Raw genomic sequence first — 25,363 nt, forward strand, 5'->3', positions numbered from 1 at the left:
TAGGGAGAGATAGAATGGGGTGGATTATCTCACATAAAAGTGGCAAGAAAAAGCAGTTCTGTGGGAGGAGGGGAGAGGGCAGGTGAGGGGGGAATGAGTGTATCTTGCTCTCATCAAATTTGGCCTGAGGAGGGAATACCATACATACCCAATTGGGTATCTTACCCCACAGGAAAGAAGAGGAAAGAAGATAAAAAAGGGGGGGGATGATGGAGGGGAGGGCAGATGGGGGTGGAGGTAATCAAAAACAAACACTTTGGAATGGGGACAGGGTCAAGGGAGAAAATTCAATAAAGGGGGATGGGTTGGGAAGGAGCAAAATATAGTTAGTCTTTCACAACATGAGTATTGTGGAAGGGTTATACATAATGATACACATATGACCTATGTTGAATTGCTTGACTTCTTAGGGAGGGTGGGTGGGAAGGGAAGAGGGGAGAGAATTTGGAACTCAAAGTTTTAAAAACAGATGTTCAAAAACAAAAAAAAAGTTTTTTCATGCAATTCGAAAATAAGATACACAGGCAATGGGGTGTAGAAATTTATCTTGCCCTGCAAGAAAGGAAGGGAAAAGGGGATGGGAGGGGAGTGGGGTGACACAAGGGAGGGCTGACTGGGGAACAGGGCAACCAGAATATATGCCATCTTGGAGTGGGGGAAGGGTAGAAATGGGGAGAAAATTTGTAATTCAAACCCTTGTGAAAATCAATGCTGAAAACTAAATATGTTAAATAAATAAATTTAAAATAAAAAAAGAAAATCCATATTTTGCCTTGGAGCATTATACTCAGTTTTGCTAGGGAGGTGATTTTTTGTTTTAATCCTACCTCCTTTGACCTCCAGAATATTGTATTCCAAGCCCTTCAATACCTTAATGTAGAACCTGCTAGATCTGGTGTTATCCTGCTTGTGTTTCCACAATACTCAAATTGTTTCTTTCTGGCTGCTTGCAGTATTTTCTCCTTGACCTAGGAACTCTGGAATTTGGCGACAATATTCCTAGGAGTTTTCTTTTGGGGATCTTTTTCAAGAGGTGATCAGTGGATTCTTTCAACTCCTATTTTACCCTCTGGTTCTAGAATATCAGGGAAGTTCTCCTTGATAATTTCTTAAAAGATGATGTCTAGGCTCTTTTTTTGATCATGGTTTTCAGGTAGTCCAATAATTTTTAAATTATATCTCCTGGATTTATTTTCCAGGTCAGAGGGTTTTCCAATGAGATATTTCACATTGTTTTCCATTTTTTCATTACTTTGTTTCTGTTTAACAATTTCTCAATTTCTCATAAAGTCACTAGCTTCCACTTGCTCCAATCTAATTCTTAAGGTGTTTTTTTCTTCAGTATTTTTGGGACTCCTTTAGCAAGTCGTTGACTTGTTTTTTGTTATTTTCTTGCATCACTCTAATTTCTCTTCCCAATTTTTCCTCTACTTCTCTTACTTGCATTTCCAAATCCTTTTTGAGCTCTTCCATGGCCTGAGACCAATTCATATTTTTCTTGGAGGCTTTTGATGTTGGCTCTTTGACTTTGTTGACTTCTTCTAGCTGTATGTTTCAATCTTTGTCACCAAAAACAGATTCTATAGTCTGAGTGTGAGTCCTTTTTTGCTGCGTGGTCATGTTCCCAGCCAACTATTTGACCCTTGAGCTTTTTGTCAGGGTATGACTGCTTGTAGAGTAGAGAGTACTTTGCTTAAAGCTTAAGGGGCTGTGCTACTGTTTTCAGAGCTACTTCTACTCCACCATCACCACAAACTCTGCCACACCAGTGCCCCTCCTTCCCCCAAGAACCACCAAACAGGACCATGACCAAGCAGGGCAAAGCAAGATTACCCCACCTCTGTGCCAGCAAAGCTCTCCTGCTCTGATCGGCCACTTGATTCCTTCCACCGTGTGGTCCAAGGACTCAGCAAACAGCCACAGCTGGCATTCTGGAAGCAGCTGCAGGAGCTTCCTACTGCTGCCACCACCACTGCCACCTTCCGCACCACCCTGGGGCTGGGGCTGGACCACACACCAGGATCCAACAGTTTTCCCACTAACCTGCTCCATTGTCTTTGGTGTCTATGGGGTTGAGAAGTCCGGTAACTGTCGCAGCTCAGTGATTCATGGCCCTAAGGCCTGCTCCACCCGACTCCAGGTCTGGTTGGTCCTGGTGTGGCCCACACTGGGCTGCACTGTGCTCCCAGCACTGTGTGATAGACCCTTCCCAGTGACCATCCAGGCTGTCCTGGGCTGGAGATCTGCTTCCCTCTACTATTTTGTGGGTTCCACAACTGAAGAATTTGTTCAGAGCCATTTTTACAGGTGTTTGGAGGGATTTGGGGGACAGCTTAAGCGAGTCCCTGCTTTCCAGCCCTCATCTTGGCTCCGCCCCCAATTTTTTTACATCATAGTCAAGGGGACAATTTGGCTCTTTTATGATTTCAGACCCCATTCCATGAGAAATCTCCCCCAAGTTAGGTAAGTTCTTCAGCATTTGTCTAAATTTTCAAGTGAATTCCCCTTATTCCTTGAAGGCTCTCAGTCTAAACTGTTATTTAAGTTAGCCAAAAAATATAGTCTAAGCCGTCTCATAAACTAGGTCCTTCCTAATTATAGAGAGTGATCTACTACTACTAATAATAATATAATGTGGCCAAGTTGGGTGGAGCTAAGATTTGGGGATTATTTTTAATCCCTTTTCATTCTTGTACATAGTCTCTAACTAGCACAGGCAAACCATGACTGAAAAGAGTTGGGTGGATTTAGCAAAACTGATAACTTTTGCCTTATTTTTCCTTAGTAACCAAATCACTATAAAGCTGGCAATCTGATTTCCAACTTACATCAGTATGTAGGGTGTCCTAAAAGACTTTAAGCCTTAAATCTGCACTAGGAGTCTCAGGACATCACGTACATTCCCTATATATAAAAATAAGCAATCCTCTGTTTTTGGTGGGGGGAAGGTCTTTAACATTTCTTGATGACTTGTGCTGAGTTTTAATTAACACTCCTGACACTATGCTTATAGGACAATGTCATACATTTTCATTTATTCTCCATAGCTTTCTCATACTTCTGTCTTCTGCATGTATCTTTGTAAAATCTAAGTATGAGTCTCTAGAGCATCTAGGTTGCCACATTAGTCTTTTAAGGCAACCTCTCCATCTCCCAAACCTTTTGTTCTTGCATCAAAATTATTGCTTCTCTTTGTGTTTTCAGAATTTCCCATCCTAGGTTCATTTTCCCTGCAGAAGTATAGTTTGTGGAATTCTACCTATCATTCCTGCATCATCACTGTCCAATTACAAGTTTGTGGCCCCAACTTTAGATCAAGACCAGATTCAGGAATAATTATTGCTGGTTTTATCTACCATTCACTTCTCCCCCCCAAAAAAAAAATCCAGAGATAGGTACTCTACGTATTATTGTCTTCATTTTACTTTATTTTTATTTCATTAGCTTTCAGAGAAGTTGTGACTTGCCCAAGATCACATTAGGAAGTTATAGAATAATGGCATGAACCCAGGTTTTCTGACTTCAAATCCTCTGCTCTTTCTGCTATGGTCATTTCCCTCTGCATAAAATACCTTCAGAATGTTAATGACTGTAATTCTCATCATTCAGCCTTCTCTTTTAAAGACTATTCCCAACCCATTTCTTTTTGTCCTTATCATAGAAATGTATTATTAGCACTAGTTAGCTATTTGATCTGACTCTTAAAAAATGTTTTTATGTGATTTCCTGCCTAATAAATATCTAACTATATTTAGTGTTATACTTCAATTAATGGCAGATTCTTTCCTTTTTCACATCAAATTTAGGAACTCTTTTCTTTTTTGACAAATTTAATTATACATTGTTCACCTTCAAGTTTTAGTAGTACAGTCATGTTCCTTCCCCTGGGCACTTGTGGTGCCAAGCATTAAACTATCACATTTGAGCATTTCATTTAGAATCATTGCATCTCAGAGTTGGAAGGAGCCTCAGAGGTCATACTTTCCAAGCTTTACCTGAACAAGAATCCCCTCTGAAAAAATCTCTGAGAAGTGTTCATCCACCTTCCACTTGAAGATATGCAATGATTGTCACATCAATAAGCATGTATGCTTGCTGTTATCCTCTTGGTGGAAAACTTGCTACTTTTAGATCCTCTTCTCATATAATTGTTAGGAAACCTTTCTTGATATCAAAGCCTAAATCTATGCCACTTACACATACCGTTTCTAGTTCTACCCTCTATGTTGTAGAATAAGTCCAATTCCTCTTACACAGTATATCCTTTCAAATAATTAAAGACAATTCTTATTTTATCCAAGCTAAATATCTCCAGCTTCTTCAATAGCACCTCATATGCTTTGGTGTCTAGTCTGCTCATCATCCTGGTCACTTTTCTGTAAATAAGTATCAATTTGTCAATGTCCTTCCTCAATTAGAGAGACCAGAATTCAACATAATGCTCCAGATGTGGTCTGACCCAGGCAGAGTAAGAAAAATAATCTAGGTCCAAGTCAAATGTCTCAAATATCCTGCGATTGTTAAATAATATTAGTAGTTGTCTTTGTAACTAGATTACTTAGGTCTCTACAATTCTCAACTAATTAAGATTGTCATAATAAAAAGTAGTATTTGCCATAAACTATGTATGCAATAATGATCAGCATTCTTCAAAGAAGAAAGGATTGCTAATCCGGAGAATATAGAGATGAAACTAACATTTCTAACAGATGACCCTAGACGGTTTTAAATCATGTATAAAGACAACTCAGTCAATGGTAGTAATCGTTCTTTATTCACAAAAGAAAAACCACGTTTCACTAACATCTTGCTATGCCTGAGTTATGTAGCATGACTTCTCTTAAGAACACCTCCTGTCACTACCACTACCGCTACCACTACCACTACCTAGAAGTGTTTTGTGACTTCGCAAAGTACAGTGTACAGTATGGCTCCCAAGACACACAGCAATCAGGATAATGCTCTTTCCATGTTCAGGACATTGGAGAGTAACTGTTCTCAATCCCACTCCATTCCATTTCAACCAGCTAAGGCACTCTGCCTCTGGATGGAACTTTAAGGGGGTATTTTTAAATGAAAGCTGTTGGAAGGAAATGTCAGCCAAACAAGATGACTAACAAATTAACCCTGTATCTGTTTCTACCAAAATGCTAAAAATCTCTACTTTAGCTTTAGAATTCAATTTCAATGTAATATTAGACTATTTAAGATAGCACTGCATAATTCAGAAGAAAAGTATAGATACACTGTATCAGTGAAATTGTATAATGCTATGGCTTAATGTAATAGAAGTCAGTATCATCTAGATCTTTCTAATCATAATTTCAGCAGCTAAAGCACCAGGGACTCCATCAGTATAGACACTATATTTTCACTCAATTACATTATGCATTAAAAAGTAGTGGTTTACAGCATCTATTAGACTTGTTATTACCCTTGTGCCATACTCAATTGACCAGAGGAAGAAAAAAAAACTCTCCTAAGGGAGAAGAGAACGAAAAAGCAAATTCAGTGGAATGCATAATAGGTGCTCCCTGGGAGAATGCTTTAAGGTTTCAGTTCATTTCTTCCCAAGATGAGTATTCCTATTCAATGTATCAAAGTAAACAGCATGCCTCATTACCCTTTTCTATTGTTCATATCACACACATATCGGTATAACACTGATTAATGGAAAAGAATTACCACATTCGATGTCTTAAAATAAGTAACTCAGGAGGCCAGGGTTTGTTGGGCTCCCTGAATGAAAAGAAACACTAAGAAAACAAATGTGGGAGAGTAATCATTTAATAGTTCCAACTACCATGTTGAAGGATGGAGAGGTCTCCTTTCCCTCAAGCACCTAGGATAAATGTATGGCCTTTGAAATAGATAACTACTCTAGAGATTACTATTAGAACACCAACAAAGAGGAAGTGAGAGATACAAAAAAGGGATTTGACTTATATGTAATTTTGGCTGAGGATCTTAATCCCCCCAAAGAGCATCCATTAGCCTTAGTCATCTTTTGTGTGGTACAGGAACTGAGTAGTCTATTTTTCTTTTTTTCTTTCTAATTCAATTTTATTTTATTTCCAGTTCCAAATTTTCTACCTACCTCTACCCCTCTCCCACCCACTGAGAAGACAAGAAGTGCAAAACTTATTACAAATATGAAGTTATGCAAAACAAATTTTCACATTAGCCAAGCTGGGGGTTAGGGGAAACCAAGAAAAAGCAGAAGGCAAAAATCTTCTTCAATCTTCACTCTGCATGTGTTCATTTCTCTATCTGGAGATAATATTTTTCATCATGAGTCCTTTTGAATTGCAGTGGGTCATCGTGTTTATAGAGTTACTAAGTCTGTTACATCATAAATTGTTCTCCTGTTCTGTTCACTCCACATGTACTCAATTCATATGAGTCATCCCAGGTTTTTCTAAAACCATCCTCTCCATCATTTTTTACAATGCAATAATGTTCTATAACATTCAAATGCCATAAATCATTCAGCCATTCCCCAATTTATGGATATCCCCACAGTTTCCATTTCTTTGCTGCCACAAAAAAGCTGCTCTAAATATTTTTATACACATGTGTCTATGATACTCTATATAAATATATGTATATATAATGCTATATATGTATATAAATTTACAATAAAATATATAAATATACATTTACATATATAACATAAAGACATGTCTTAATTTTTACTGATTTTTTTCTTTTAAGTTAAAACTAAAATTTTATCCAAGAGCTTCTTAATATAAACTTTGTTCTAAAGTTATGTTTCTATGATTAAAAATATCTATTTGAAATTAGTCAAATGATTAAATGAATATCTCTGTATTTTGATATTCCATAGATAGAACCAAAATCTTATTATAACCTTAAAGACAGAACAAGGATGCCTTTCTTGACATCAGAAGGAAAAGCAAATTGTGTAATATTTTTGTTGACCCAAAGCACTTAATCTTATTGTTTCTTTTTCATTATCATAAAGGTGATATAGAAATAATATTATGAAAAAATTAATCAGTCAACTAAACAATCATTTTCTATCATTTTGAAGTCTGAGATACATATATATCCACATAACTTGGAACAAAGGCCCACCTTTGATGGAAACATCATGATGTCAAAGCCAAAAATACATGAAGAGGAATATATACATGTGTGTGTGTGTATCACACACACATACACACACACACACACATACTGAGCATCTTCCAAATAGATCACTTAATTTTTCTAAAAGTTCAAGTTTATCATGGACACCAGGGTGATCATAAACAATGAGAAATGTTTTCAGTGATCTTTCATGGACATATATATTAAACTGTTGTAGAGAACCTAATCCATTCCCCTCCCCCAAACTCTAATATGTTGCATGGGAAGGACATTGTACCTGAACACAAGACTGACTATATGACCCAGAAGGACATTTTCCAGGGAAGGCCAAGGATAAAGCTAATAATCAGGAAGAAGAATCAAAACACAAGTTTAAAAAAGCTCAATGATGCCTTTTATTCATGGCTGTATAAGGTATGAAGATCGTGGAGTCTAAATAAAGAATTACAGAGGCTCATGGTTAGAAGGAACCTCTCAGGAAAATTTAACATTACTTGTTATTGAAAAGGAATACCTCTATGATGTCCCCGAAGAGTGTTAACCTGATTTCTTCCTGAATATCTCTAGTGATGGCAGAACCACTCCATCAAGACAGCCAACTCTATTTTTGGATAACTTTAATTGTCAGGAAATTTTCTCTTACACTGAGCCTTAATCTGCTTCCCTGAAATTTTAACCTATTTCTTAGTTCTGCTTTCTGGAATTAAACAGGGCAAGTCTATTCACTCCTCTGGTTCCTTTAACTGATCTTTATTTGGCATGAACTCCATTCTGATCATCAATCTAATGACTGTACTCTGCATGAACTCATAGGATCCTAAATTTAGAGCTGGAAGGGACCCTGGAGGTCATTGAGCCCAATTTCTTTATTTACAGTTGAGGAAACCAAGGCTGAGAAATGTTAAGTAATGTGTCTAATGTCACACAGCTACTAAGTGAATGAAGTAGGATTTAAACTCAGGTCTTCTTAAACTCCGAGCCCAGCACTGTGTCCATCATATCAACTGAACACCAGTTTGACTTATGAATGTCCATCAGAAGTGAAGAAAGGAATCTGAGAATGAGGAATTTATAGTTCCTGGCCTTGAAAATGAGAATTGGACAGAAGAATGCCCAGCAGACTCTCTATCATTAGAGGTATAGAATATAAGAGTTTATTGTTTCTTTGAAATAAAAGGTCATTTCCTCTCACCAAACACAATAACTTAACTAAATCTAGACCTGTTTGTTTCCTTGTCAAGAAGTCTTTGTTAAAGAAACAAAGTTTGTGTATTTTGGAATACCAATTGCAATTCTAGAAATCATAAAAGGAAACTGTGATATGCTACAATTACTGCAAAGGCAATATCTTTTATACTTTATATCTGATTAAATCTGAAGCAATCTCAAGCAATTTTACTTACTATTTTAAAGAAAGCATTCATTGAGTTTCAAAGGCCTCCAGGTATAGGTATAGGATTAAAAACCATGAAGCCATGATAATAACTGAAGAGACAAATATATACATGTGTGTGCACACATATGAAGTATAGGTAGTAAATTCCAGGGAATATTTCTTGTAGTCAAAGACACTTTGAAACCTCACCTTTCCTTGCTCTTCACACATAACTAAGATTTTTTTCACCTGGGGAAACAACAACTTGGGTGTGTAGTGGTGCTGGGGGCAGTCCAGTTGTGTATAGTTGTCCTGAAAGAGGAAGTAGCCTGACCCACTAGGTATTGTGGATGTAAGGTTATGGCAGCCTGGTGGCAAATGTACTAGCACCCTGCAAAAGATCATGAGGTGTGAGGGAGGAAATGATTCCTGGAGAAGTAAGCACACCCTACTGTAAATCAGTGCTTTGGGGCAATGCCCCATATACCTGGTGCTAGTTTCAACTTTGCTTGCCTTTTACTAAAGTATTTATTCTATGCCTTTCAGATCTGGGATTATTTATCCTGGAGGAAATAGTTTAGGACTAACTCAACAATAGTCTAATTGTTAAACGAAAGAAGAAAAAGAAGAGAATTCTATTCATAGATTATAACCAATTAAACAAGCATTTATTATCACCTGTGTACCTAGTCATTATGCTAGATGCCAAGGATTCAAAGGCAAAAAAAGGAAAGTCTCTGTTCTCAAGAAGCTAATATCATACTGGATTAGACAATATACTCATATGTACTACCCATAGAATAAATACAAAATAAGTAAAAGGTAGTTAAATACATGACATTTAGGGAGGGAGGCAACTCGCAGTTGGTATGTTCAGGAAAAGCACTTAGTGAAAATGGAGCTTAAGCTTAGTCTTGAAGGAAGTGAGGGATTCTATGAGGCAGAAGAATGGATACTAGGCATGGGGAGTGGAGAATCCAGGCCAGAGAAGACAGAACGTGGAATGTCATCTGTGAGGGAACAGTTTGGCCAAATATGAGGAGGGAAGTAATATATAATGAGTCTGGAAAGATAGGGTAGGGGTAGGTTGTAAAGGGCTATAAAAGTCAAACCAATTATATTTGATTCTAGAGACAAGAGTCAATGAAGTTTATTGAGCAAGGAAGGGACATGGTCATATCTTACTTGAGGATAATAGTTTTGACAGCTGTATCAGTCAACAAACATTTATTAAGTACCTACTATATACTAGACCAGCAGTGGGGAACCTGTGGCCTCAAGGCCACATGTCACCCTCTAGGTCCTCAGGTGTGGCCCTTTGAATCCAAACTTCACAGAACAAATCCCCTTAATAAAAGGATTTGTTCTGTAAAACTTGGACTCTGTCAAAAGGCCACAGTCAAGGACGTAGAAGACCACATGTGGCCTTAAGGCTGTGGGTTCTCCACCCCTGTACTAGACAATTTGGTGGCATAGTGGATAGAGCACCAGACCTGGAGTCTAGAAGATCTGAGTTCAAAATTAACCTCAGATACTTACTAGCTTGTGGCCCTGGACAAGTCACTTAACCAGGTTTGCCTCAGTTTCCTCATCTGAGCTGGAGAAGGAAATGGCAAACCACTTTAGTATTTTTTACCAAGAAAACCCCAAATGGGGTCATCAAGAATCAGACATGACTAAAATGACAGAGCAACAACAATGTACTAGGCACTGTGCGTAGTCTTCCAGATTCAAAGAAAGGCAAAAACACAATCCCTATCCTCAAGAAGCTAACAATCTAATGGAGAGACAATGTACAGACAACTCTGTACATACAATATATATGTACCCATGTGGCTTGTGAGTTGAGGGAAACCAATTAAGAGACCTTTGTGATAGACAATGTAAGACAGGTAAGATATGGTGAGGATTCTCAAAGTACTTTGCAAATATTATTGCATCCTATTCTTACAACCCTGAGGGGTAAATGCTGTTACTATTTATTTTTCTTTTTTTACATATTACATATAAGGTTAAGTGATTTGCCCAGGATCACACAGCTGGTCATTGCCTGAGGCTGGGTTTGAACTAAGGTCTTCCTGACTCCGGGTCGAAAACCATATCTGCTGTGCCACCTAATTGCTTCTACCTTCAATAGGAACTGAATATAAAACAATGAGTGGTCACAGAAATAAAAGGAGGGAAGAGAGGAGACTGGATTGTCTTTGCCTAATTGAACCAAGCTTTTGGTGGCCTAAAGTTCTTCTTGGGGAGAAAAGGGTCCACCATTTTTGCAACTACATACTTTCAGTGGTTCTATATGGTTATGAGTAATGGAATTCAATGACCACTGGATAATTAGAGTTGAAGATCATCAAAGGATAACGAAGAAACTCATGATGTTCATGTGTACACTATAACACATAACCAACCAAGACCTACACAAGAGAAGCAACATGTCATGAATGAATGAATGAATCATTTACTAAGCATTTACTACATTCAAAGCACTGTGCCAAGTGCTGGGGATACAAATAGAAAAGAAAACAATCCCTACTTTCAAAGATCTCCCATTGTAATGGAGGAGACAACACGTATGGAAGGTTTTAGCCTCAGGATGGGTGGAAAAGACCCATGGTCCTCAGGATACAGCAACAAAGCAGATATCAATGCTTCTCCTTTAATGTCATTTATGAGGTTAAAAAAATTAGTTTCTGCTGTTGAACTATTTGATACTGTCAAGGACTTTGGTGACAAGAGCTTTCTTTTCTGGGTAGCTGTGCCCAGAGTACCTGCAGGAGCAGTTGCCTGGCTGTGTCTCCATAGCAGTTGCTTTCAATGATGACTGAGAGTAGTAGGCTGAAAATATTACTATTGCCCAAGTTCTCGGGTTCAAGGTGCTGAATTGTCTTCAGCAGGATCTGAGGGATGTAGTCAAGATGGTGGTTTGACTTGCCTGGAATATTCTGCCTCTTCTCTCTCCATCAGGATGCTTGCCTCTTTAGCTAGTCTGGCTAGCCTACCCTGTGAATGGAATTTGGTTGGAAGGTGGTAGGGATGATTGACCCCTTATCCACAGGAGTTGCCCTCCCCAAATGAAGGCTATAAGGGCTGGGCAGAAAATGGGATTGGAGATCTAGGAACTGTTGCCAGACCCAGGACTCCTGTGCCTATCTGACTGTTGATGGTGAGGTCTAAGATATATGACCAAAAAAGGAGCAAATTTAGGCTTGATCTTGGGAAAATTTTCCTAACCACTAAAGCAAACCAAAACAGGAGTGGTTTCCTTAGAGAGGTGGTAAATTCCCTCTCTTTGATGTTTTCTTCAGGTTGAGGCCAGATGATCAATTATCAGGTGTATTATAGTGAGGATTCCTTCTCAAATGGATCCGACTAGAGGACCACTGAGGTCAAGACAACAAGTATTTATTAAGTGCTGACTTTTTGCCAGGGAATATACTAAATGCTAAAATACAAAAGAAGACAAAAACAGTCCATGCCCTCAAAGATCTTAAAATGTAATCAGGAGGACATGTTTCAAAAAAACTATGTACAAATAAGACGTAATCTCAGAGGTACAGCACTAACATTAAGGGAGACTAACTTCTTGCAGAAGATGGGATTTCATTTGAGACTTCAAGAAAGCCAGGAAGAAGTGACAAGAAAGGCAAGATTCTAGGCATGGGGAGCATCTAGTCAAAATGCCTGGAATCAGGGGATAGAATTCTTGTGTACTGAACAGAAATAAAGTGAGTTTCACTGGATCATAGAGTTTGTTGAGAGTAAGGCATAAGAAGATTGGAAGTAGGAAAGAACCTGGTTTTAAAGTACTTTAAAAGCCAAACAAAGGATTTTATATTTGATCCTGGAGACAAGAGAGCCACTGGAATTAGTTGAATAGGAGGATTATATGGTCAGACCTGCACTTAAGGAAGGTCAGTTTGATAGCTGAGTAAGAGATGTACTGGAGTGGGGAGAGATCTGAATCATAGGGACCAAGCAGAAGGCTATCACCATGCCTGAGGTGAGGTCTGACTTGCCTGCCCTAGACCATGGAGGTGATAGTTTCAGAGGAGAGGGTAGGCTTGTATAAGAGATATTGCAAAGGTAAAATTGACAAGACTGGGCAACTAATTAGATATGGAGGATAAGATAGTGAGAAATCAAGAATGACATCTAGATTGAGACAGGTTGACTTGAGCACCCTAAGCAGTGATAGAAAAGTTAGAAAGAGGGAAAGGCTTTTAGGAATGATAATGAGTTCATTTTGGAATGTGTTGAGTTTAAGATGTCTATTAGACATCTAAATTAATGGAATATGTGACTGGAGGTAAGGAGAGGTTAAGGGTAGATAAACAGATTTCAAGATCTTTTGCTAGAGTTGGTAATTAAATCATGGGAGCTAATGAGGTCAACAAGTGAAATACAGAGGGAGAAAAGAAGACCAAAATAGTTTTAGGGGATACACATGGTTAGCAGGACTGACCTGACGGAAGATCCAGCAAATGAGACTGAGAAAGAATGACCAGGAAGGCAGAAACCAGGAGAGAGAAGTATCAAAAAACCCTAGAAAAAAAAGAGAATATTAAGAAAAAGAGAAAGAACTACAGCATGAAAGCCTGCAGAGAGAAATCCTTTCCAACTCTCAAATTCTGTAGTTCTATGAATGGAAGGTAAGTTTGTCATATGCAGAAAACTTGTGTAATTCTTTAGTCGCCATTTAATACTAAGAGAATTAGAGAAAGGTCCTCAGAATATTGAGGCCTTTGTTCAAGATTTACAGAGGAAAGTGAGTGAATCACTTTGGACGAAAGGTCATGGATGATTTGTGATCTACACCAGTGGAGGGAATACCCACATCAGTGCAATCACAGATATGTCAGATTATTGAAATAACAACAAAGTAAGCACATGCTGCTGACATTGTTTGCTTTTTAAGTAAAATACTTAATCTATCATTGTTTCCATAATTCCATACATGTTATAGGAAAAAATGCCTCAATTTTGTATAGATGTGTATCATGAGTCAGAGGCAAAGTTAGCTACAGTTATTTCTTGATTCTCTAGTTATGGAGTTTATTTGATGTCTCAAAATTTGGAAAGCTTCAATTATTGGATGCTGTGACATAATCTTCAACTTCTAATATGTTTCAACTGTTGCCATCTTAGCCATTGATGGAAAAAAAAGAACATACTCCAAGTCCATGAAAATGCATGGGCAGTATATAATGTACCTCCTTAGGGCAAGTCTCATGAATACATACTAAGGACTTAATTAATGTTTGTTGATCGATTAATCGATTGATTGATGCAGGAAAGTAGACTTTGTTGATAATCCAATAAGTCACTAACTGTCACTTTGCAGAAGATACAACAATAAAGAAGATGATTCTCTTGTCACATGTCTGACAAGGATAAGTTACTTTTCCAACACTGCATGAGAAGATAAACTATCGTACCTCAGGGCAGTCTGTTCACACAGATGCTCCAGATGCTGTCACTTCTGCTACTAACAAAACAGCTGATCCAACTTGTTTATTACTCTTTTTGGCCTGGTGGGTTTTGAATGATTCATCATGGGACATACACTGGATCTTTATGGCCTCAAATGAGGGGAACCAAATTTGGATTTTACAAGATGGTAATTGGTTTGTCTATGTAAGGTCACTGACTAATATAGTAACAGCTGTTTTATGATACCATGGCTTCAGTGATGAAATCCTATTACCTTTCAATATTTTGGGATATTGGGTAACTCAGACATATGCCTGGAAGTCTCAAATGCTTAGAAGAGGCTATTAGTTTTTCTTGAAATCCCTTGTTCATTTAAAGCATCAGAAAGTTTATAAGATCAAGTCAACATTCATTTATTAAGTGTTCACTATAGCTGAGAAATTGCAAAGCATTGGTCATACAAAGAAAGGAAAAAATAGTCCCTGCCCTCAAGTAGCTTATATTCTAATGGGAGTGATGACCATATGAAAATACATACATACAGGATATGGGGGCAGCTAAGTGCTCAGTAGACAGTGTGCTGGGACTGGAGTCAGGAAGACTAATCTTCCTGAGTTCAAATCTGGCCTCACTTGCTAGCTGTATGACCCCAAGCAAGTCACTTAACCTTGTTTGCCTCAATTCCTCAGCTGTAAAATGAGCTAGAAGAGGAAATGCCAAACCACTCCAATATCTCTGCCAAGAAAATCCCAAATGGGATCGCAAAGAGTCAGGCAGGACTGAAAATGATTGAAAACAACAAACCTTTTTGCTCTTGTACAAATTTATCATTTGTTAAGGCTTAGGTGTTTTAATCTCAATAAGTTGGAACCAAAGAGGCAGATTGGCATAGTGATGAGATGGCTGACCTTGGAGTCAGGGAAAACTGGGCATAAATCCTGCCTCAGACACGTACTAAGTATGTGACCCTCTTGGTTCTTTACACAATTCTCTATACTACAAATGGCTTTCAGATTTGTGTTGGCTTGTGGTGCAGAGACTTTCCTCAATTGAATTTTCCTATGCCATTAAAATCACAGATATAGATTCCCCTCCTCTAAAAAATCTGTAAACAAGTAGCATCCAGCAGATTTGGCTTGAATTTTATTGCCTCTTAATTTGGTCAGTATTTACATGATTGTATTTTGTATCTGCTTTCCATGCTCTACATTGGTTCATGCAAGTTTTTCTATGTGTGTCTAAACCTCTCATATAGTCATTATTTCAGTGTAATATATTCATTTCATGGAGTATTCTCCTGTTTTTAGCCAAATTTTTTTTGTTATCACAAATAGTGTTCCTATGAATATCTTGGCATATGTGGGAACTTTATTTCTGTCACTCATCTGCTTTGGGTATGAATCCAGTTTTAGGATGACTACATCAAAGGTAAAAACTATTTTAGTAACTTTTCTCAAATAATTTCAAATTGTTTTGGAGAATGGTTGGAACCATTCATAGTTCCCAGAGCTATAACAATGAATCTTTTCACCTACAGACTCTTCAACATGGATCTCAGTAAGTTTCTTATGTCTCTGGGCCACAGTTTCCTTATCTGTAAAATGAAGGGACATTTGAGTCCCTTCTCAAATTACCATTTCTAGGCCTAATTTCTCTCCATTTTTCATCTTTATTCCCTTTCATGAGCTTTATGATCCAGCATCATTGGCCTATTTGCTATTCCTTACATGTGACACACCATCTACCAAGTCTGTACTTTTGTGTTGTAAATGTTTGTTTACCTACCCAGAATATTCTCCCTCCTCATTTCTGCATCCTAGACTCTCTGGCTTCTTTCAAAATTCATCTCAAGGCTTCTTTTTGTGTTCCTTCACCTGTAAGTATTTTCCCTCTGAGAGGATCATTAGCCAGCTTGTGTACATCCTATATGTGTCGTTGTTCAGTCATTTTCTGTCATGTCTGACTCTTCATGATACCATTTGGGGTTTTCTTGGCAAAGATACTGAAGCGGTTTGCCATTTTTTTCTCCAGCTCATTTGACAGATGAGAAAACTGATAGGATTTAATGACTTGCCCAGGGTCATAGAGCTAGTGAGTGTCTGAAGCCAGATTTGAACTCAGGAAGATGAATCTTCTTGGCTCCAGGTCTGGCACTCTATCCATTGTGCCACTTAGCTGCCTAGCAAAAAGATGGTTTCATTTAATTCTCTTCTGAAAAAGAACATCAAGAAAACTTTTAACGCATAGCAGAAATCCAAAAAAGTGCAGAAGTTAATGCAATAGAGCTGTGTTCTTATTACCTTATTCAATTTAATATATACTTCTTAAAAACAAGCTAAATGTAATAGACACTCAGTTTCTCATACAAACCTCTTCCTTGTTCTTTGTATATCAAAATGTCAATGTTTATTGACATTAAGTTCACAATAAAAAATTAAGTACAAAAATAGTTTATCACTGAAGGGAAGGAGAGAGATGAGATTGTCGCTAAGTAGGATAGAATAGGATTGGAGAAATTAGTAGATTTTTGAGCATCAGAGAAGGAGGTAGTAGAGAGAAATTGAAGGTGTCAAAGACATTGAATCATTGCTAAAGAAAGATCTTGGAGGAAGAGGGAAAGCAAAGGAATTAATGTGCAAGTAAAGGTATTAAATGCCTTAGGGAGGATGAGAGATAACTCCTTTCCCATGAACAGAGGGAAGAAGGAGCAAGTATCTGATGATGCTAAGAAATTTTGAGAGTGAAGGAGGAAAGCTGAAGGGGTTCACAACCCAGGGGGCTTCAATCTTATCTATGAAATTGAAAGTAGACCATTAGTTTATATATCTTAAATAGGTCCTGTAACTAGCCAATGAGCTGGGCTCAGAATTGATTAGGATGAACAGATCAGGCTAGATCTCATTTGTCAAACCACATGGTGCTGTCATTCATCCTAAACCTTTCACTTCCACAAAAGCCCAACTTTTTTTAATATTCTCCCAGTGCCATTATGTGAGCGACACTCACGAAACATCATGGTTTCAAAAGAATTAAAGGGCAATCAATCAATAGGTATTTATTAAATATTATATGCAAGGCAATAGGGATCCAAAGACAAAAAAAATTCAATAATCCCTGCCCCCAAGGAGCTTCCGTTCTCTTAGGGAGACAAGTAGATATATAACTACATTCTGATGAAATATATAAACAATAGGGAGGGGACTGACTATAAAGGGGTTGGCTAGTGATTGGGCTACCAAAAGAAAAAGCGAGAAATGCTTCACTGAAGCATTTTTTTTAACACACAGAAGAAAACAAAAAGAATGCTAAAGGGAAAGACAGAAAAGAATTGCAACATATACATTAGATTTGTTATATACTTAAAAGGAAAAACAAACTGTATATGACAGAGATTCTCAATTTCATGTATAACCCTCTTTTTCTATTCTACTTTTTATGTGGAAACATCTATTTTATTTGGTGTTTGTTAAGTTCAGAATAAAATAATAAAATTCAAAGTCTGATATGCGTTTATTTGAATGTGAAATCAATGCAAAGTAATTGAATGCAAGGTTGTTAGTAAAGGTGCTAGCAGTTGCAGGGATCAAGAAAGCTATCGTATACAAAGTGGTGTTTAATCTGTGTCTTGCAGAAAGTGAGGGGAGATAAAAAGGTAGATGTAAATAGACTGTAGCATATTACCAAAGATGATTTTCACAGGAAAAGTAGGGGGCAAAATACATCATCAAAGAGTTGTATTACCAGACATGGAGGGGGATTGGCCATGTGTCAAGAGTGCAGAATAACAGATGGAAAGCCAAGTGTTTCCCTGATGCCTATAAAATATTAAAAGAAGCAGAGGAAAGCTTCTAGAGGTTTGGGCAAATCCCCTGCACTAGCAGAAGGAAAGCTCATGATGATAGAAACCTGGAACTGTCAAAGTAAAGTCCCAATTAAAATTCATTTCTGCATCCAGTCTGCATATCAACCTAAACCACATCTTCCATGTAGTCTTTTCAACTAACAAAGATTTGATTTAAGAGCAGCCCATTTTCTAGGGATTTTCCCATTTTTTTTGAAAGAAATTGTTCTGCAAACAGTATTTTCATTCTGTGTTCTGTTTGCAATGTTGGGGGCATAAATCAAGCAAGAAAACACTTTGTTTGTTATTTATTGCTTTTTATTTCCAATGTTCTACTTTTCTGAGCTGAGTAGATAGGAAAAGAGTGCTTAGCTTTCAATTGTCCAAATAAATGTGTGCGCACACCCCAATGAGTTCTAGTCCTAAAATGACAGGATCATACTGTATTTATTCTCTCCTACTGCTCTGACAGACTCCCACCCTAAGGTTAAAAACATGAACACTGGAATGCTAATATTCTTCCCAAGTCCCCCTTCATGTCCCCACACCATCCTTTTTATTTTAATAAACTCTTATCTTTCGTTTAACCTGGAGAAATGTTTAAAAAGATAGCTTAGTACTGCAGAGTGACTTTGGAAAGGGAGGACCTCTTCCCATAAGCATCAAGAAGGACCACAGGAAGTTGGATAATGACATTTATATTTGCTTCCCCCGGCAAGCTTGAAATGAAAACTCTGAAACAGAGACATCAGCCCCAATGGTTTTCCAGTCTAATACGCCAGATAATTCTCTGCTAAAGTTTCTTTAAGACTTCGTAACAGAGTTTAAGCCTGGAAGGGTTTGACAGAAAAGACCTTTTCCTCTTTTGATCATTCAGGATCTAGGTGAGATAAATGACCTTACCAATTTCATGTATTTTTTTTTACTAAATTAGTCTTTTTTCAGACTTACAATGGAATGTAACAATCCAACAAACATTTGTCAAGTGCTTCTCATTGAAAGAGACTATGCTAGGCACTGGGAACACAAAGACAAAATTAAACAGACCCTGCCCTCTAGGAGTTTATGTTGCACTAGGGACAGGTTGGAGGATAGGGATCATAGATAAACATATAATAAATAAAATACATTTGTTGGGGGGTTGTTGGCTTGTTTTTAGCAAAAAAAAAATTAACACCTGGGGAAAAAAGAAAAACACCAATCAAGAGCTGATGCCTTCAAGAAACTTAAGGATTCTAAGACATAGAGGTGAAGAGGGAAGACAGTCAGGCATAAGGCACTGCCTGGGTAAAGGCATAGAGGTAGGAGGTAGAATACCAAGTATGGAAAGCAGAACATAGCTGAATTTCATTGGAATGTAAGGTCCATAAAAAGGAATCATGAAGGGAAAAAATACTAGAAATATAAATGGCATGTAGATTTGAGGTTTTAAATGCCAGGCTGTATTTTATTCTACATGTCAAAGGGAACCACTGCAGATTTTTGAATATGGTACTATCAATGTCAGACCTATGCCTTAAGATTATTTTAGTAATTGTGTGAAGAATGGATTGAAGATGGAAGAGACTGGAAAAAAGGAAGACAATTAGGAGTCTATTGTATTAGGCCAGGCAAGAGACAATGAAGTCCTTAAACAGGGTTGTGGCCACATGAGTAAAGAGAAACTGATGATGGAGCCAAGTAGATGTGAATTCTCTTCCTACTTTTGACATACGCACTAGCTGTGTGACCAGGGATAAGGCATTTCAACTCTCAGTATCCCTTAATATCTCACCAATGAAAGTGAAACAGCAGTGAAGCCACGTGCAAGGAGGGGAGGGGAAGGGGAAAATAATGTATGTAAAGCTCTTTGTAAACCTTTACGCATTAGATAAATACTGCTATTATTATTGCATTTTCATGATGTTCTTACAAATTCTTACCCAGAACTCTTGTAAACAGTAAAACCAACTCTACCAGCTGATTTATTCACTTCCCAGAACCTATGGGCTATTCTTCCATTTAAATGCAAATTCCTGAGGATTCTGGGAAGATGGTGGAGTAGGTCAGAAAAGTCCAAGCTCTCAAGATTTTCCCCCACAAAAGAGTTAAAATGGCACCTTAGGGTGAACAAAGTATGAGTGGAGACAAAGAAAAATAAGGGCACAACAGGGGTCTTCCTCCGACAGAATTACAAAAGACCTAGCAGCAGAGACAATAAAGGGCCGCAGGTCTTGGAGGACAATATATCAAAGAGCAAAAGACCTAGGGCTTTGGCTAAAAATATCATACCCTTCAAATTTCAGTATTATCTTGAATGGAAAAAAATGGATGTTTGACAAACCCTCAGACTTTCAAGACTTGTTAAAAAGAATCCCCGACTTAATAGAAGATTCGACATACAAGAACCAAGAGAAACATAAGGTACATACCAAAGACTGACTATAAGGATTCATAAGAACAGACTGCTTACCATTATAAACATAAAATGTAAAATGTATGTCTAACATTCTTATTAATAATTGTCAAGCTCGTAAGAAAGAAGGGGATAAATCTGACTATGATATGAATTTAAAAAGTAAAACCATTTAGAAACAGCTAAAAACAGTAACTATTTTATACAAAAGAGGTACAAGAAGAAAGAATACAGAGGATTTAGATGGGGAGGAGGACTGGTAGTTCTGGTAACCTACTTTCATCAGGAATTGGTTTAAGAGGGAACAATACATATATATTTAGAAGAATATGAAAGTCTTCTAAATTTAGAAGAAATAAAATGGTAGGGGTATAGTGAGGGGGGAGAGGACAAAGGAGGGATTTTTAGAGGGGAAAATGAGTGAATAGGTAAAGAGAGTTCAGATCAATGGGAATGGGAGGATAGGGAAGGGATCCTTGGAGGGGAGAAGGCAAGTAATAGGAAGGCAGGGTGGTTGGTGGAGGAGGGGTGGGGTAGGCAAGTAATAGGAAGGCAATGTAGTAGGTAGAAGTAAAGTAGAGGAGTCAGAAGAGATAGGAAACAAAAGATATGTTCAAATATAAAAAAACAAAGAGCAGGAGTAGAGTATGTTTGGGAAAGTATATGTCTATATACGCATGTATATATGTGTAAGTGTATGTATATATCAAGAAACATATCTAAATTATATGGTAGCCTTCTGGGAGGGGGAGGGAAAAAGAAGAACAAAGTTAAAAAGTGCACAACAGAGAACAAAAGAAAACACAAAGAAGCAGAGAAAAGATGGACAATTCTCAACACAAGGTGTATTATTCATCATACAAGCTCTCTCGAAATGATAATTTATTGTTACATATTTTGAATCCTCTCCTATGTTCTGCTATGCACATGACATGCTTTTTTTCTTTCTTACTTTATACTTGTTTCAATATTTAAGTTTATGATATCTTCTTGTTTCTTTTCTCTATTTTGTATTTGTGTTCTGCTAAATTAAAATAAAAAACTGTCAAAAAATCAATGCAAATTCCTTCTTTTTTTCTAGTTTTATTTATAATGAGAATATCAAGGTCAATCTAATCCAGTTCTTCCAGTAGGATGTCCATCTTTTCATGAGTGGACATTTGGATTTCAAATTAAAAGTGCCAACAGCTAAGCTAACATTTGTCAGTGGAACAAAAACTATGACTCTTGGTACTCACGTTATCACCATCACTCCATTAGTCTATGCAGGGCTAAAAGCCATTTTGTAAGCCTATTGGTAATAATCTTCTTTATACTTAGTTGGACTACTCAGAAAACATATATTATTGTCAACACTACAATTAAAGACTTTCCAACTTCGTGGAAACTTCCAGAGTTTTGTCATTCAATTAATATAGCCTTAAGAACCCATAGTCACATCCACACCATAATTAATCATTGGAGTGGAGGGTAGCCATAAAGCCCCTTTTACAAAAACCAAAAAACTTATTATTCAGGGGAAGTAGGGCAAGGTATGTATCAAAATTTTGTACTTACAGTAATGTCATCACTTCTAAATGTTCACTGTTCCTACATTGGAAAACTAAAGACCCCATTGACTTATCTTCAAGTCAAGTTAATAAGCATTTGTTAAGTACCTACTATGTTCCAGGTACCATGTTAAGCACCAGGGACTTAAAAAAAAAAGAGGCAAACACAAGTCTCTGGTCTCAAGGAGTTCACAGTCTAATGGGAAGAGAACCTTAGAACAACTATGTTCAAGCAAGATATATGCCAGATAAATTGGAGATAGTCTTACAGAATAGGCACTAATATTGAAGAACAATGGAAAAGACTTCATGCATAAGCTAAGATTTTAACTGGGACTTGAAAGAAGCCAGGAAAGCCGAGAATTGGAGAGGGCTACTGTTATAACTCTATTGATCTTTTCCTAAACAGTAATATTCAGAATGGATAGGGCATATACAGAAACTTCCTTACAAACAACTTACGGAAAAATACCACAAAGAGTAGAAATGTTACTAAATCCCTCCAGACCACTAACAAAACTCAGTAAAATTTAGACATCATAAAAGCTTACATATAACTTTCCCATCCTGCCCCATAGGATTTATTGTATCAAGATTTTGCTGCATTCCATTAGCAAAAATATATGCCAAAGTATATGTTTCCAGGTAATTGATGCTCTCTGAATTTGGCCTCATCCTTTTTATTGCACCTGCGGTGTGCACCGGTGGCCTAGGAACACAAGCCCTATTGATGTATACTGCATAATTGTCAATTAAAATTCTATAATTAGCTGGAGACTAAGGCCTCTGGCACTCAGCAGCTGGGTGATCCAAGACGGTGAGAAAAAGGTAATGCCAGAGATTTTTATTCAAGTTCTTCACTCCCAAATAAAAATAAGCAAAATCTGAAACCAGTCACCTAGCCCCTAAGTCCAATAATGCTCTGTTTCAGCAAAAGGGTTCATATCAGAACCAAAACAACTTATAATTACTTATAATACTGATAATTGCTTATATATTACTTATAAAACAGCCTCACATTTCATCAGACAGTAGCTTTCAAAATGGGGAGGGGGAAAAAAAGGCCAGTGGAAGAAATGAAATGCAAGCTCATGACATCTCCTTAAACGGTCTTGTACAATTGCCTAACAATCTCTGGGCTGACAATCCCTTGTGGGAGTAGCAGAGCAAGAAATGAGCCCTTGAAGCATGTCAATTGCAACAACCCATCAATGGGCTAAAAGCCAGTCATGACTGGCATCTGTCCTGTTGAACATAATTGAATCTCTCACCATTATTCTACAGAATTAATTATATGGGGACCAGGAGGCAGTTTACAAACCACTTTACTCTTTACTCAGGTGACAGACAAACCAAGGGAAAGGAAGAGATTTTCTTCTCTTTCTTATGTGTATATTATGTACGTATGTATGTATGTATGTATGTATGCGTATATATGTTGTATATACACACACGCATACATACACATGTATATGTTATATATACACATATATAGTTACAAAACTTTGCTTTCTGGGTAGGGGAGGGAGAAGAGTATGTTGGGAAATGAAGGTGATGGAAAAACAAAAGATATCAGTAAAAAATAAATAAATAAAAATATAGGAAGGGGGAACTATTCCATCACCCCCTTTCTATCAATGCCATTAACTTGTTGAAAACAATGAGGCAATCACTTTAAAGCCAGTCAGTGATGGTCTTAATCGGTCATGATTCCATGAACAGTTCACTACCCTGTGGCAGGAGATATTAGAATTCTGATGTAGGGAGGGCCTTTCTGCTAACTAAACATAAGAAGAAAGTCTCAAGGAGCACTCTGAGTATGACAATTATGAATCACTGCTCTCCAAATGAAACAACCTCAAACATTCCAAATCCTTCTACTGTTGCTTAACGTCTCTTTCAGCCCCATGAGAAGGGGTTGGTAGGAAAAAAAAAGGAGGTCCGTGGAGTTTCTTTCACCTGAGACTTAAATATCGCTAAATGGGCTAATTCTGGTTATGGAACAGTATTGGCCAGATAAAGAACTCTATAATATAAATAGGAATTCTGTCTGACACGTCCTGTCTTTGTGATCCTATACAAGATACTTAACTGGAGCCTAAAATTTGAATAATAATAATCATACTTGCTACCTCACACAGTATATATGAATGAAGGGCTTTCCAAACATTAAAGCACTTCATGATAGCTAACATTAATAGAGTGATTTAAATTTTGTGAAGCCCTTTACAGATATTACCTAATTTGATGGTCACAGCAATCCAATGAGGTACTATTATTATGGCCATTTTACAGATGAAGAAACTAAGGGTGAGAGGTCAGTTAACTTCCCTAGGGTTGCATAGCTAGGAAGTCTGAGACAGGATTTGGGCTCAATTTTTAATCCAAGTTTAGTGTTCTATCCACTATCTAACTATCTGTCATTCTATAAATGTGAGTTGTTATGATTATTAATATCTTTTATCCTACCCAGAAGTTTTCCCTTTTTGGATGAGTTCTTTTTTTAATGTATCTAATTGTATGTTTGCCTTCATTCCATAAGAATTGGCTTCTTCAGGAATCAAGAACATATATATCTATATCATAAGAGGAATTTGGTAGGAACCTTCTTTTACTATTTTTGCAAATAGTTTATGTGATAATAGAATTAAACCAGGGAGAAGGATAACTATAGGTCAATATCTTATAGAACATGGATATATTGAGATATGTATATATGTATATGTGTGTGTATGCAAAGAGGCTAACACAACATATCACAAAAACTATAGACTCGGATCAAAAATGCAGTGCTGCTTTAGTATTAAGAAAATTGTAAACTTCATTAACCATATTAATAACAAAACCAAAATATATACAGCTCTCCTGAGGCTCCAAACATTCTCTTACCATGCCACAGCTGCCTCCCCACCCTGCAAGTTCACTTCACTTCTGATCTTCTCTCACTAGAAATACACTCTGCACCTGTGGAAGTATACTCCTTCCTCTGATTGGATGGTTCCTCCCAGAACTTCCATTTTAAGGACAGGGTCCAGTCTATCAATGTCTTCATTTTTCTCTGGACTCCCCAAACTTTCTTTACTCTGCTGCCCCTACTCCACCCTCATCACTTAAGGGTACCTCCTCCTTTCCCTGCATCCATTGCTATTTTTCAAGTCAACTCAGCAAGCATCAATGAATATAGAAAAAGCTTTTGCCAAAAGATAACACTCATTTCTGTTTAAAAAATCACTAGATAATGTTGGGGAAATTTTTCCTTTTAAATAATAAATAATATGTATCAAAACTAAGGACTACTATTATATGTAAACTAGAATTCTTTCCAATAAAATTCAATAAACTAGAATCCTTTCAATAAAGTCAAGAAAAAGTGAAAAAAAAATGTCCATTTTCACCATTCTATTAAACGTTTTGTGAGAAACGTTGGCTCTGCTATAATAATAAGACATAAATAAGTTGAGAGAATAACCACAAGAGGAAACAAAATTACCACTTTTGCAATTGACATGATGTTGTACTTAAAGAATCCTAGAGAGTCAACTAAAAAATTAATTGCAATAATAACTTCAGCAAAGTTGCAGGATACAAAATAAATCCACATAAATCCTTAGCATTTCTATACAATATCAATAAAGCCCAGTAGGAAAAGACATAAA

This window comes from Trichosurus vulpecula, chromosome 7 (genome assembly GCF_011100635.1).
Source record: "Trichosurus vulpecula isolate mTriVul1 chromosome 7, mTriVul1.pri, whole genome shotgun sequence".
Classification (NCBI taxonomy): Eukaryota; Metazoa; Chordata; class Mammalia; order Diprotodontia; family Phalangeridae; genus Trichosurus; species Trichosurus vulpecula.